A 12,489-nucleotide genomic window follows, 5' to 3' on the forward strand; every position below is an offset into this window, starting at 1 on the left:
TCAGTGCCTGGGCCTTCAAAAAAGACGCTTTTTTGGTGCTCTGTGCAAAACGCGTCGACATCTGCTTCCAGCTGCAAAATGCCATTCGCGGACGCTGAAGAACTTATTTCCAAGGCAGCGGGTACAAGCGATTGGGCGTTTTAAAACCACCAGGAACACCAAACAGGCGCGCTTCTTTGCTTGCGCCGAAACACAAAGACAGGAGGTGGACAACGTAGTCGGCAGGATTCGAACCTCTTTCTGTCTATTATATACTAAATATTCTCGTCTGTCTCTTGTTTGTATAGAACTGAATGTCCCTGACAATGTACTGTTAGTTTTAATTGAAGAACGGCATTTGTGTTCAAATATATCAGACAAGTTTACGTAACTGCTCATGCGACACTCAGTTGTAATTAGTCAAGAAATAAAGTCGAACAACAGCTGCGGGTTTGATTCTGAACGTATCAGATTGCAGCACCTTTTACTTCAATTGACAAATGATAGAGATTCGAAGAGAGATCCTTCAGACCAGCAAGCAAACCCACGGCTATTTCGGTTTTATATCTAGGCAACGTTGGTGTCTGCAATAGCATACATGAAAGCGTGATGCAATTTCTGTGGCTACATTTGTTGCACATCATGCACAGTAAGAGTGTTTCTAACACCAAATAAAAAGTCAACAATTAGCGATCACGCCTTCTCCTCAGTTAACCCACTGAAACCCTTGCTGTTAACAGTTCTTTAATGCGTGCTTTACGAGCACCTACATATTGTGTCGGTTCTTTCAGTTTTATTCTTTACGTTTTCAAAGGCATAAGTAGAACACCAGAGGTGCGAACGCAAGATGTGTGGTTATCTGAAGAACTCATTTCCATGGCAGCGGGGCCAAGCAATTCAGCGTTTTTATAGTAGCAGGAAAGGAGAAGCAGCACTTCGCCTTTGCCGCGCAGGCACAAGGAGACGTGCGGCAGATGCCGTAGTCGGCAGGATTCGAACCTGCGCAGGGAGTCCCCAATGGATTTAGAGTCCATCGCCTTAACCACTCGGCCACGACTACAGCGAGTTCGCCATCGCCGCATTCCTCCTTTAATCTAACACGGCGTGCGACGTGGCTGCGGAAACCTTTTCAAAGTCGCTCTCCGTTAAAAAAAATAAATACCTTTGACAAAATACGTGCCGGCAGACAGACACGCCTCAGAGGGTTTAAGGCTGGCTTCACGTTCAAATGATAAAGTCTCCCCGTCCGGATGTCAAAATGCAGCTGAAAAGTATTGCATGTTCATGTGTATTGCATGTGAAAGTATTGCATAATTGTGTCTGAAAATGAGCAATGGGCACCTGAGAGACTCATTTGCCTGTTTCACAAATGATCATATTTGACTAGAGATTCTGTTTGGGATTCAGTTGTGCATTCTGACAGCAATCCCTTTCAAAAAATGATACATTCTGGATGAGGTCACAGGTGCAGGAACACTGTATTTAGGATGTGTTTGCACTTATTCTGTGTCTCTAGCTTCAACACAGTGATATATATATATATGCTCAGTGATTTTTTGGTACATGCCCAGGGCAATAATCATTATGAGGATTTATTTCCAGATGTGCTAGGGGTAGTGTTGTGAAATACTTCAACACACTGGATTGCAGGTTTAGACCCCCTGCACTCTTACTCCTTAAAAACCTGAAGCGTCTGGCGTCTCGCCGACGTCGAAAACCCCCCTCAGGCTGTACTCGTACTCGGCTAACTGCTGTGGAACCCTGCGTGAGCAGCCGCTGCGCCACGGTGACGGCTGGCGACCCACGGATGCCCCACTATCGGCCGGCTCCAGCCCCGGCTGGTCCTCTAGAGCCTCCCCACACGGCTCCTCCTCCCGGGTCGGTAGGGGGCCAGGCGGTCTCGGTGCAGGACCACCACTCTCCCCCGTGTTTGCAACCGGACATGGTAGCAGACCTCGCCCACCACCCAGAGTACCTCAGCGGGCCCCTCCCATGATGGCGCCAGCTTAGGGCTGAGGCATTTGCGGCGGCACGGGTTGTACACCCAAACCGAGTCCCCGGGCTGGAAGGCAGGCCCCCTGCAGCGCAGGTCGTAGTGCCGCTTCTACCGGACCCCCGCCTGTGTCAAGTGGGTCCGTGCAAAGCTGTGCACCTGCTGCATCCGCTGCCGCAGGTCCCACTCGTAGTCCGGTCCAGCCAGCGGTGCCGACCCGTCTCCGGGCAGCGGGCCGGAGACCAGGTCCACCGGGGTTCACATTTCCCGGCCCAGCATGAGCGAGGCCGGGGTGCACCCGGTGGATTCCTGGACCGCGGTCCGATACGCCCAGAGCGCAAAGGGGAGGTGGCGGTCCCAGTCCCGTTGGTGCCGGGACACCAGGGTGGCCAGCTGGGTGGTGAGGGTACGATTAAACCGCTCCACCAACCCGTTGCTCTGGGGATGCAGCGGTGTGGTCCGCGTCTTGTGATCCCCAGGCGCTGGCACACTCTGGCGAAGACCTGGGACTCGACGTTACGCCCCTGGTCACTATGTAACTCCTCCGGCACCCCCAGCCTGGCAAACATCCCCTCCAGCAGTGCATCGGCCACCATGGGGGCACTCTAGTCCGGTAGGGCGAAGGCCTCCAGCCACTTCATAAAATAATCCATGGCCACCAAGACGTAGAGGTTCCCGGCCTCGGTGCGCGGAAACGGGCCCAAAACGTCCACCCACACCCGCTCCATAGGAGCCCCCGCCTGGTGTTGTTGGAGGGGGGCCCGAGACCGCTCGGGGGGACCCTTCTGCGCCACGCACACTGCACACGTTCGGCAGTACCGCTCCACGTCCCGGTGGCAAAGACCCCAATAAAAATGGCCTCGGAGGCGCTGCAGGGTATTTTTACCGCCCAAGTGCCCCACGCCCGGCTGGCCATGCACTGCTCGGAGCACCGCCCCGCAGAGCGACCAAGGCAACATCAGCTGCCACCGTACCTCGCCACTGGAGGGTACCCACCACCCCCGGCACAGCACCCCGTCCTTTACCTCCAAGGCCTCCCACAGGATGCACAGGGCCTTGACAGACTTTGGGTGTGGGGCGAGCTTCTCTCGCTTAGGCCGCACTCCGGCTACCACTCCCAGCATGCCCAGCGGTACTACGAGTGCCTGGGGGCGCTTCCTCCTCACCACCAGGCGAGGGCGTTACAATACATAGAATATGCATGTAAAACGAACAGATCTTATCGAGAGGGTTATCAGAATACAAAAGGTATATATTCAGTCAGTTACAAAGTGTTACACATATCAAGAGGACATACGTTCAGTATATCATTCATTTAGACCATTTCATAAATGAACCTGGTTATAACTTCTACATTAGATACTGAAAACAAGTACATAACTCTTAGGAATTAAATTGATATCAACTGGTTGGGATAACAATTGAATTCTCGAGCAGTAATGCAGTGAAGTTGAATACTCATCCAATCTCTGGGGATTCAGATCTCCTGCGGGCACAAAGAAACAGTTGCAGGCTTGTTGTTGTCCAATCCACGCTCTCTGTCTAGGTGCCAGGCTGTGCTGTGCGGGTTGCGACGGTGCGCTGCTGATGCTCACTGACCGGCTAGTTAGTGTTGGCTTTAACTAGCAAAGTTTGTGCACAGGAGAAAAGATGACTGTGGGTCCCAGCAAGTCAAGAAGAAGACCGGTTCGTTCCTGATGAAGAGCTAGTTCTGAATAGTGATTCAACTGTCCACAGTTCCGACCTGTTCTCGAGGCCTGCTGCTGGTGCTAACCTCGGGTGGATCCTCTGGTTATTCTCTGGCAACCTCCGCTCTAGACCCTTAGAACAAAGGAAAGTTCTGGCACTCGGACACACTGGCCGTTCCGTGGTTGTCCGGGCTGAGTCTCAGGATGGTCAGGAGGCGCGCTGTGAGAATGTCCTGCCCTTGAGAGCCTTCTGCTCCTGGGCTGTCCTGCCCTGGAATTCTCCTTTGAATTCCCTTTAGAAAACTCCACAGAATTCTCTACTGAATTCCCACTGAATCTCTCAGGCTCTCTGTGTTGCCTGTTTTTACCTGGAGGAACTTCAGCTCGTTGATTGGCTGAAAGTTCCATGGGCATCAGAGTCCCACGTGGGTTACTCGGCCCTACCAGTCCCTGATTGGTTGATCAAGGTGAGATATGAGTCACTTACTCCTGACACTTAGGAATGCAGTCCAGATGTCCATCTGGCACTCCCTAGACAGATAGGCACCAATGGATGACCATTGATCATGATAGCCAGGCTTAGCTAAGTGCATCCCCCTTTGGGAGCTGTCCCTTATCAAGGGAAACCTTAAATCAGCCTGCATGAATAGTTTCTCTGTGGCTGCACCACAGAGATGAACAGAGAGATAAGGCCTAATTTGGGAAAGCTCAGAAACACTTAATTCTTTCTTATTAATAAGCATCGCCGCTACACCGCCCAAAGCACTTCTAAAACAGGAGATTCGCGTTTGGGAATGCGCCCTGCCCTACAAATAAAACAGGTCTACGGGTCTGAAACCTGCTCCACGGAAAACAGCTCTGTTGCACTTTTGATCAAAGGGAGATTCGCTGTTCTTACTTTTTGATGACATAACACCCAAAGGGGCTTCTTTGGAGCTGGATTCCAACCAGCATCCTTAAGTTTCTTGGCAGTATCCTTTACAGTCCTCTGTTCGGTCGACAAGGGACTGAAGGGGGCAGCTTTCCTCACACATACAGTGCAATGTACTGTAGTGTTCCCGTTCATCGAATTCGCAGTTCTGCATCAGACCTCTAACTCGTTTCCTTAGCTTGGATTTAAGCCACGAAGCAGGCTTCTACTGTATAAACGTCTAGGGGAATCACAAACTATTTGAGAGGCCATCATCCCAGGGGGAACTGACAAAGTCTATCCCTAAACACCTAGCGCAGTCTCTCGAGAGACTGTCAAAAATCGCTTTCTCCGTTTGCGTTGCAAGTAAGTGAAAACGCGGTCTCAACCCAGAGCCACTTGGCAGCAGCGGCACGTAAATACTGTCACTGCTCGATACCAACGTTAGCCTATTATACCATGTTCAGCCACCGCTAGAAAATGTACGGCTCTAGAACCGGAGCAAACAACAGGATGGCCAACGTCAAACATGGAGAGCGACAAGAAAGGGATTTGAACCAATGCGTGCAGAGCACAATGGATCAGCAGTCCATCTCCTTAACCACTCAGCCACCTCGTCGAGGAAGCTAGGTTGTCCGGACATGGCTTGGTGCACTCCAGATGATCTTTTTCTTTTTTTTCCCTCGTACTCGAGGGTCATTTTCCTGTTCCACATGCGATTTCAACATTTTCCTTGGGAGATGTCAAGCCAGCAAGCCACTGCTGTGGTTCAGTGGCCAGTGTGCAGTTCAGTGGCCCTGTTGTACACAGAAAGCACATTGAGCTCCTTGGACATGAAAAGTTCCAGATAAAAGCCATTTGTCATCCTTTCTCTTGGTGTCGATGTTGCTATTGTATGTAAAGGTGGCAACTTGCTCCGCGAGCAGGCGGAGCACACACCGAATGCAGATGTGTCTGAGTGGTGTGTCCAAGTGGCTGCAAAAGGACAGTGCTCCCAGGGTGCCGTGGCTTAGTTGGTTAAAGCACTTGTCTAGTAAACAGGAGACCCTGGGTCTGAATCCCAGTGGTGCCTTTTTTGTTCCGTCTTCTCGAACAGAACGGGTCATTATGGACAACCGCCTACGGCTAGACTTAATTAAATGCAAGCATTCATTTCCTGTCTTTAACGCGACTTGTTTTTCTTAAAATGGATGCAACTTGCAAAACATGAAATACAAATCTTGCTAATCTGCGCTCGCGGCTGGCAAAAAAAAAAAAGAAGTCAGCAATGTTTTTTTCTTTAACCTTAACCCTGCTAATGGAGAAGAGTTAAACGACCGAGTCTATGCAGCTTAAACGGTCCGCACGTCGGGTTCTTAGCTGAAAGGGTGGTAAATCACACTCACCCCAGTCCTTAATCTTTTAAAGAGGATACAAAATTGAACCTAGTCGCCACATCACATACATCCTGTTCAACGATAAATAGGTAACATCTGTAGTGTGCTCTCTGAAGGCACTAGTTCTGTAGGATTTGGGATTTACTGGGACAATTATTCATTGTAGCAGTAAATCACAAAATGATTCTTTTAATGGCTTTAGAATCCAACCTTGCGATATAACTCAAACAACGCACACACACAGGTACTAATACATGAGGATACATTTATTAATACATAGAATATGCATGTAAACCTAACAGATCTTATCGAGAGGGTTATCAGAATACAAAAGGTATATATTCAGTCAGTTACAAAGAGTTACATATATCAAGAGGACATACGTTCAGTATATCATTCATTTAGACCGTTTCGTAAATGAACTTGGTTATAACTTCTACACTAGATACTCAAAACAAGTACATAACTCTTAGGAATTAAATTGATATCAAATGGTTGGGATAACAATTGAATTCTCGAGCTGTCATGCAGTGAAGTTGAATACTCATCCAATCTCTGGGGATTCAGATCTCCTGCGGGCACAAAGAAGCAGTTGCAGGCTTGTTGCTGTCTAATCCGCGCTCTCTGGCTCTATGCCAGGCTTTGCTGTTCAGCTTGCGACGGTGCTCTGGTGATGCTGACCTTGGGGTTGTAGACCACTTGGATGAGGCTCTCTCTTGGAATCTTGCAGACCTTTAGGCGCCAATGGATGACCATTGATCATGATAGCCAGGCTTAGCTAAGTGCATCCCCATTTGGGAGCTGTACCTTATCAAAAGAAAACATCTTTAAATCAGTCTGCATGAATAGCTTCTCTGTGACTGCACCACAGAGATGAAGAGGGAGATGGGGCCTCATTTGGGAAAGCACAGCAACACTTAATTCTGTCTTATTAATAAGCCTCGCCGCTACAGTACGTACAGTTATAATTCAATCTGAATTAAAAACTACATGTCCCAGTTACCATGGTGGTGCTTGTGATCATTGCGTTTAACCAACGAAACAGGGCGAAAAATCAGTCACATGACTTTGTGGCTGAGTTTAGAAAGCTTAATGTATCAGCAAGACAGCAAAGACATTTTTCCAAGAAAGTTTAGCCTTTGTCACTAATGAAACCGCTAAATAAAGACATAAATATGGAAATTGACAATTAATTGACTTTTATATTTCTAAATATCACAACATGTTCGAATCCAAGTCATTTTTAATAACAATGGGTAAACTGGGTAAACTATCACAAAGCTTTAAAAAACTTAACATTTTTATTATCAACAAATTGTAAATACGATGTTTACATTGGCATTATTAATTTTTCACTTGAGTATATGGAGGATTGTGAGAGCAGACCCCCCCTCTTAGGCTACATTTTTAATAAGAAATGGAGGCTGTATGCGTTACAATATAAACATTTACTGTCAAACTTTAAATCAACAGTTGATTTAAAGACAATCTGTCAAAGTGCAATGAAACACAATATTGTTGTTGTTGTTGTTGTTATTGTTGTTTTTATCCTGTAAAGCGTTTTGAGAAGCCACCTTTAAAGGCGCTATATAAAGGCGCTGATTCTTATGGAATGTGTTTTCTTTCTTCTTTTTTTTTCAGCATAGAATAAACCTGTTACAGTACTTGATTCTTATGGATGCCCGGTTCCGCCGGGGATTCAAAATAAAACATGGAATCACGTGTCTAAGGAAATAGCATTATAACTATATCCATGCACAAACAGTAGCATGTTACATTATTAATTTGGGTGTCTCCTCTTGCCAGAAAGCGCTAAATTGCATTTTGAGTGCGGTTTTTGACTTTTTTTAAAATACAACCCATACATAAGCTGATACTGTTTAGACTTTTAATTATTTTAAACTGTATTACAGCAGCACAATGTGCTTTTTCACGAAACCTAGAATACTGAAATGTCTTGCGTTGTACAGCTTTTCAGCTAAATATATTTATCGCTTACACCTGACACTTGATGTGCCCGACAAAAACCAGTTGAACAGCTCTGTTGGAGGTTTGCAGATCAGATCAGATTCCCTTCCCCCCACAGAAAGACAGACTTATTAGTCGCTATTCACTGCGACAGCAGCTCCAATTTCAGGCGTAAGCGATAGATCCCAGTTTAGCCGATCTTGTACAGCATGTTCCAGTTTACTCTTATTAACCATATTAATTTTAAGTGCTTAATGCCATTTTTTGACCACGCACGAATATTCTTATGTCCATACCTTTTCAAGGGAATCAGTGTGAATTGTAATACTAATTAAATAACCGCGGGCACTTTCCACCCCCTCTGACAGCAGGAACATAACCCATTCTCAGCTCAGCAGCTCATTACAATATAGGGTGTTCAAATCTTTTGCTGCCTCAAAAAGCTTTAGAGAACTTAACATTTCTATTATCAACAAATTGTAAATACCACGTTTACATTGGCATTACTAATTTTTCACTTGAGTGTATGGAGGATTGTCAGCTGTCACTGAGAGCAGTTAATTAAATGTATTTTTTGATTCACAATCAGACAAATGCAACATAAATTGTTATCTTTGTCTTCTAAGTATATTAATAAACTTTCAGCATAGCTTTCTCCTAGTTTAGATTAATTTTTCTTGGGATTTTGGGATCAAACGTGGAAAGATTAGATTAGTAATCGTTTTTATTTTTTAAATACATTTTAGAAAAGTGTAATCTATACTTAAAAGCTGTATAAAAGCTGTATAAAAGACACTCGATATTAATGGAGTTTAGTTGATACTTTTTAAACTTTTAATTATTTTAAATTGTATTACAGCATTGTACACATGCTTAAAAGAGAAGAAAACGCAAGCCTTCTTCAGGTGTGAGGGCATTCTGCTCAGAATGAAACACTAAAATGTAATGTAGGCTCTGAATGGGTTCAATTATGATTTGGGCTTGATTAAGGTCGCTGCCTTTCATCCAAAATCCTGCTTGAATCCTTCTAAACTAAAAATTAGACATGAGCAGGGGCTCTGGTGAAATTTCTCTTTTTTTAATTTCTCTTTTTTTCTTGGAAAAATATCTTACCCGCTGCAATCCGGGCACAGAAGGATTAAAAGAAGCCAGACAGGCAGGGGGAAGAGTGAGTTCTAGATAAAGAGGTATCCAGGTAACAGTGAAGGTAACAGCCGCAGACGTGGCCTACTTAGCCCGCCAGGGTTACCCTACTCTTCCGGAGGAGGCCCACCGGGAAATAGCGCTCCAGGCGTTCCTGGCCCCGGCGCCGACTGAGGTGCAGTGCCACGTGATGCTGGCCGCACTGGTCCCCTTGGAGCAGGCCCTGGCTCTGGCTGAGCACACTGTTGCCGTATTCGAGGAGACCGGTGGGCACCAACGGAGGGGCGCACGGGGAATCAGATGGGGAGGAGGAGACGCCCAGCGCGACGATGTTGGGGGAGCGACGACGGCTGGTCATCTGCCACTGCTGTGGGGAGAGGGGACACATCGCAGGCAACATGAAATTGTCAGGGACATTCAGCTATATACAAAGAAGAGACAGACAAAGTAATAATTCTATATTAACGTGGCCTACATATTGACGCAATGATCAAACTAACTGACATGTTCTGATTCAGATCCCCTGCAGTTCATAATAATTAGAACAATAGCAATGCTGAGTCCTCCCCACCCTACTGAGCACAAATTCAGCTGCTCTCCAGTTCTGTTCTGCATGCAATTTTCACAGCAAGAAACTTGTGTTTCCTACTATTTTTATCAGGTTTAAAATATCATCTCCTTAAAATTGAAAAAGTGTTGATGTGTCGTGCTGAAATTCCGATTGATTTTGAATTCAAAGAAAAAAGGTTTTCTTCCAAAACACCATGAAATTGTCACATCTTGCAGACAATAGGTGTATTCCATGTTGAAAAGAGAAGAAAGAAAACCATGGAGCCTTTTACAGGTGTGAGACTTCTTCAGGTGTGAGAAGACCTCACAGTCGAAACGCTGTGTTTCCGTTCTTCTCTTTTCAGCATGCAATAAACCTATTACTTGTTCCTTTGCAGCCGAGGCATGCTGACGTAGCTACCCAGCTGAACATCTTGCAGACTCTACAGTACTTCTCTCCTGTAGAAGTAAAGCAGGGCTTGCTGGGTGAGCTTTTGCTCCGGTAAATTAGGTCACGTGTCATGTTAAATCACTTCTTCTAAACACAACATTTGCTGGTGCTAGCTTTCCCCATGAAAAGAGACATTTCCCTTACAGTACATGACATATCGTTTTTATTCTATCAATAAGTATAGAAATTAAACAAAAGAAAAAATGGTGTCGCCAAAGAATGCACAGCTCTGTCGCCTTGGGGAGGTGTCAAGGGCATTGAGCTCCTTGAACATGAAAAGTGCCCGATAAATGCCATTTCTCATCATTTCTCTTGGCGTCAGTTCTGCTATTAAATGGGACGGAGGCAACGGGCTCAGAGAGCAGGTTAAGTGCACACCGAACGCAGATGTGTCCAAGTGTCTGTAAAAGCGCGGTGCTCCGCTGGCGCTGTTCCCTAGTGGCTTAAAGTGCCCACCTAGTCAGCAGGCGATCCTGGGTCTGAATACCAGCGGTGCCTCTCTCCGTGTCTTGTTGTGCCGAATGTCTCATTTCAGACAAACATGTACAGCTTGGTTCAGTTTAATGCAAGAATTCATTTCCTTTCTGGAATAACTTGTTTTTGAAGAAATCCATACAGCTTGTGAAAGATGAAATCCATTTCTTGGTTGTCAGTGGAAAAAGATTGCCGGCTGCAAGAAGCGCAAGTGATTGTTTTCTTTGACCATAAACCTGCAAATGTAGGGAGTACAAGCGGCCGTCAGTCTCTGTGGCGCAATCGGTTAGCGCGTTAGGCTGTTAACCGACAGGTTGGGGGTTCAAGCCCACCCAGGGACGCATGTCTCAGTTTTTCCAATGTAAACATCATCACCGCTAAAGAAGATGGCGCAGAGGGCTCCACAGTCGAAACGTTGTGCTTCTTTTCTTCTCTTTTCAGCATGGAGTAAACCTTTGCTTGATCCTTTGCAGCCTACGCATGCTGACACAGCTGCCTTTCTCTTAACGCGCCTCAATCATTATTCACCAAAACCATCAGCAGAATGTGTCGCCTTTGTGGTGATGTCACTCCTCTGCTTCACAAATGTCCTTAGTGACGGACCATTTCTTTCTGCCATTTTTCCGGAGCGGTTATTGATTGCTCCATCATTTCCCTCATACTTTCCATCACTAGATTGAAAAAAAAAAACAGAAACAGGCTGACAGGACGACAATCAAATTGCAAAAACTCATCAAAGCACTCGATAGAGTATTTGAATCCACAAGTAGCTCTGAGCAACTTTGTCCTGGCTTGCATGAAAGTCGGAAATGTCAAAAAGAAAAAGATGGTGGCTTTTTCGTATCTGTTCTTTTATTTTTAGTTCGTTGGCTCTTCTGTCCATTGTCCTCCTGCCTGGCTCTTGACCTGTGACTGTCTGAACGCACACATTAGACTTTCAGGCGGGGGATTTGTCCTGAGCCTCTGTGAAAGACCCACCCACCCCCATAAATCACTGCTCTAGAAACACATGAATGCAAAACTAAACCACAGCTTAAAGAGGAGCTCCAACTCAGTGCCATACTAATGTAAACGAAGTAATACTAAGACATGTTCTTATGGATTTGTCTTACCTTGAGATATGTAATTGGATTTCAGGATTAACTTCCTCATTCAATGTACTGGTGATTCTTTGCCTGGTCAGTACCTGGGTGGGAGACCTCCAGCGAACAATTAAGCTTGCTGCTGGAAGTGGTGTTAAGAGACTCTTAGGATCTTCCAGAGGTGTCTGTCCAATAGCACTAGTTGCCTTAGAGCTGGCTCAAACATTGCTCAAGAGTCTACCTTTCACAGATGCGCAAAGATGAATGATGGGGGTGCACGCTTCAAGGAGCCTTCCAGCTGTAGGGACCGATTAGAGACGATCCGTAGCATGTGTTCGTTTCCATATACGCCCCGTGTCTCAACGGTAGGACAGAGTCAAATACTGCCTCGACACGTAACAGCGTTATATTAAACCGCAGGACTTGAGGGCTGTTTTGTTTGAATGTTCAAGGCATTGGTAAGAGCGTAGGTCAAGGGCCATTGGTGCATCTCCTGTAACTGGAGTAAAAATGCTATTCAAAGTGCAGTGACTAAAATCGTCGTCCACATGTCTCCGTTGTTGATTGCTTTCTGTCTAAGAACGTTCTGTTTTCATGTCCGAACGGGGAGATTTTATCATTCCAACTTGAAGCCACCCTTAAGTCCTCTGAGGTGTGTGTGTGTGTGCTTGCACGTATGGCGTAAAAGGTTTCTTAAACGGAGAGCGAACTTGAAAAAAGTTGCCTCAGCTGCCGCCGCCGCCTCGCACTCCCTGTTCGATTGTAGCAAGAAGGCAGCGGCCGCGGCGTTCGCTGTAGTCGTGCCCGATTGGTTAAGGTGACGGACTTGAAATCCGTTGGGGTCTCCCCGCGCAGGTTCAAATCCTGCCGACTACG

At 46.2% G+C, this 12,489-nt stretch overlaps 1 non-coding gene across 1 annotated transcript; it reads left to right on the top strand.

Moving 5' to 3' along the window:
• Positions 1 to 12,407: 12,407 nt before the first annotated feature.
• On the top strand, positions 12,408 to 12,489 carry trnas-uga (transfer RNA serine (anticodon UGA)). The gene has a single exon. It is a non-coding gene; the product is annotated as a tRNA-Ser (tRNA).

This window comes from Lepisosteus platostomus, unplaced genomic scaffold, assembly GCF_059453375.1.
Source record: "Lepisosteus platostomus isolate fLepPlt1 unplaced genomic scaffold, fLepPlt1.hap1 Scaffold_46_H1, whole genome shotgun sequence".
NCBI classification, from domain to species: domain Eukaryota; kingdom Metazoa; phylum Chordata; class Actinopteri; order Semionotiformes; family Lepisosteidae; genus Lepisosteus; species Lepisosteus platostomus.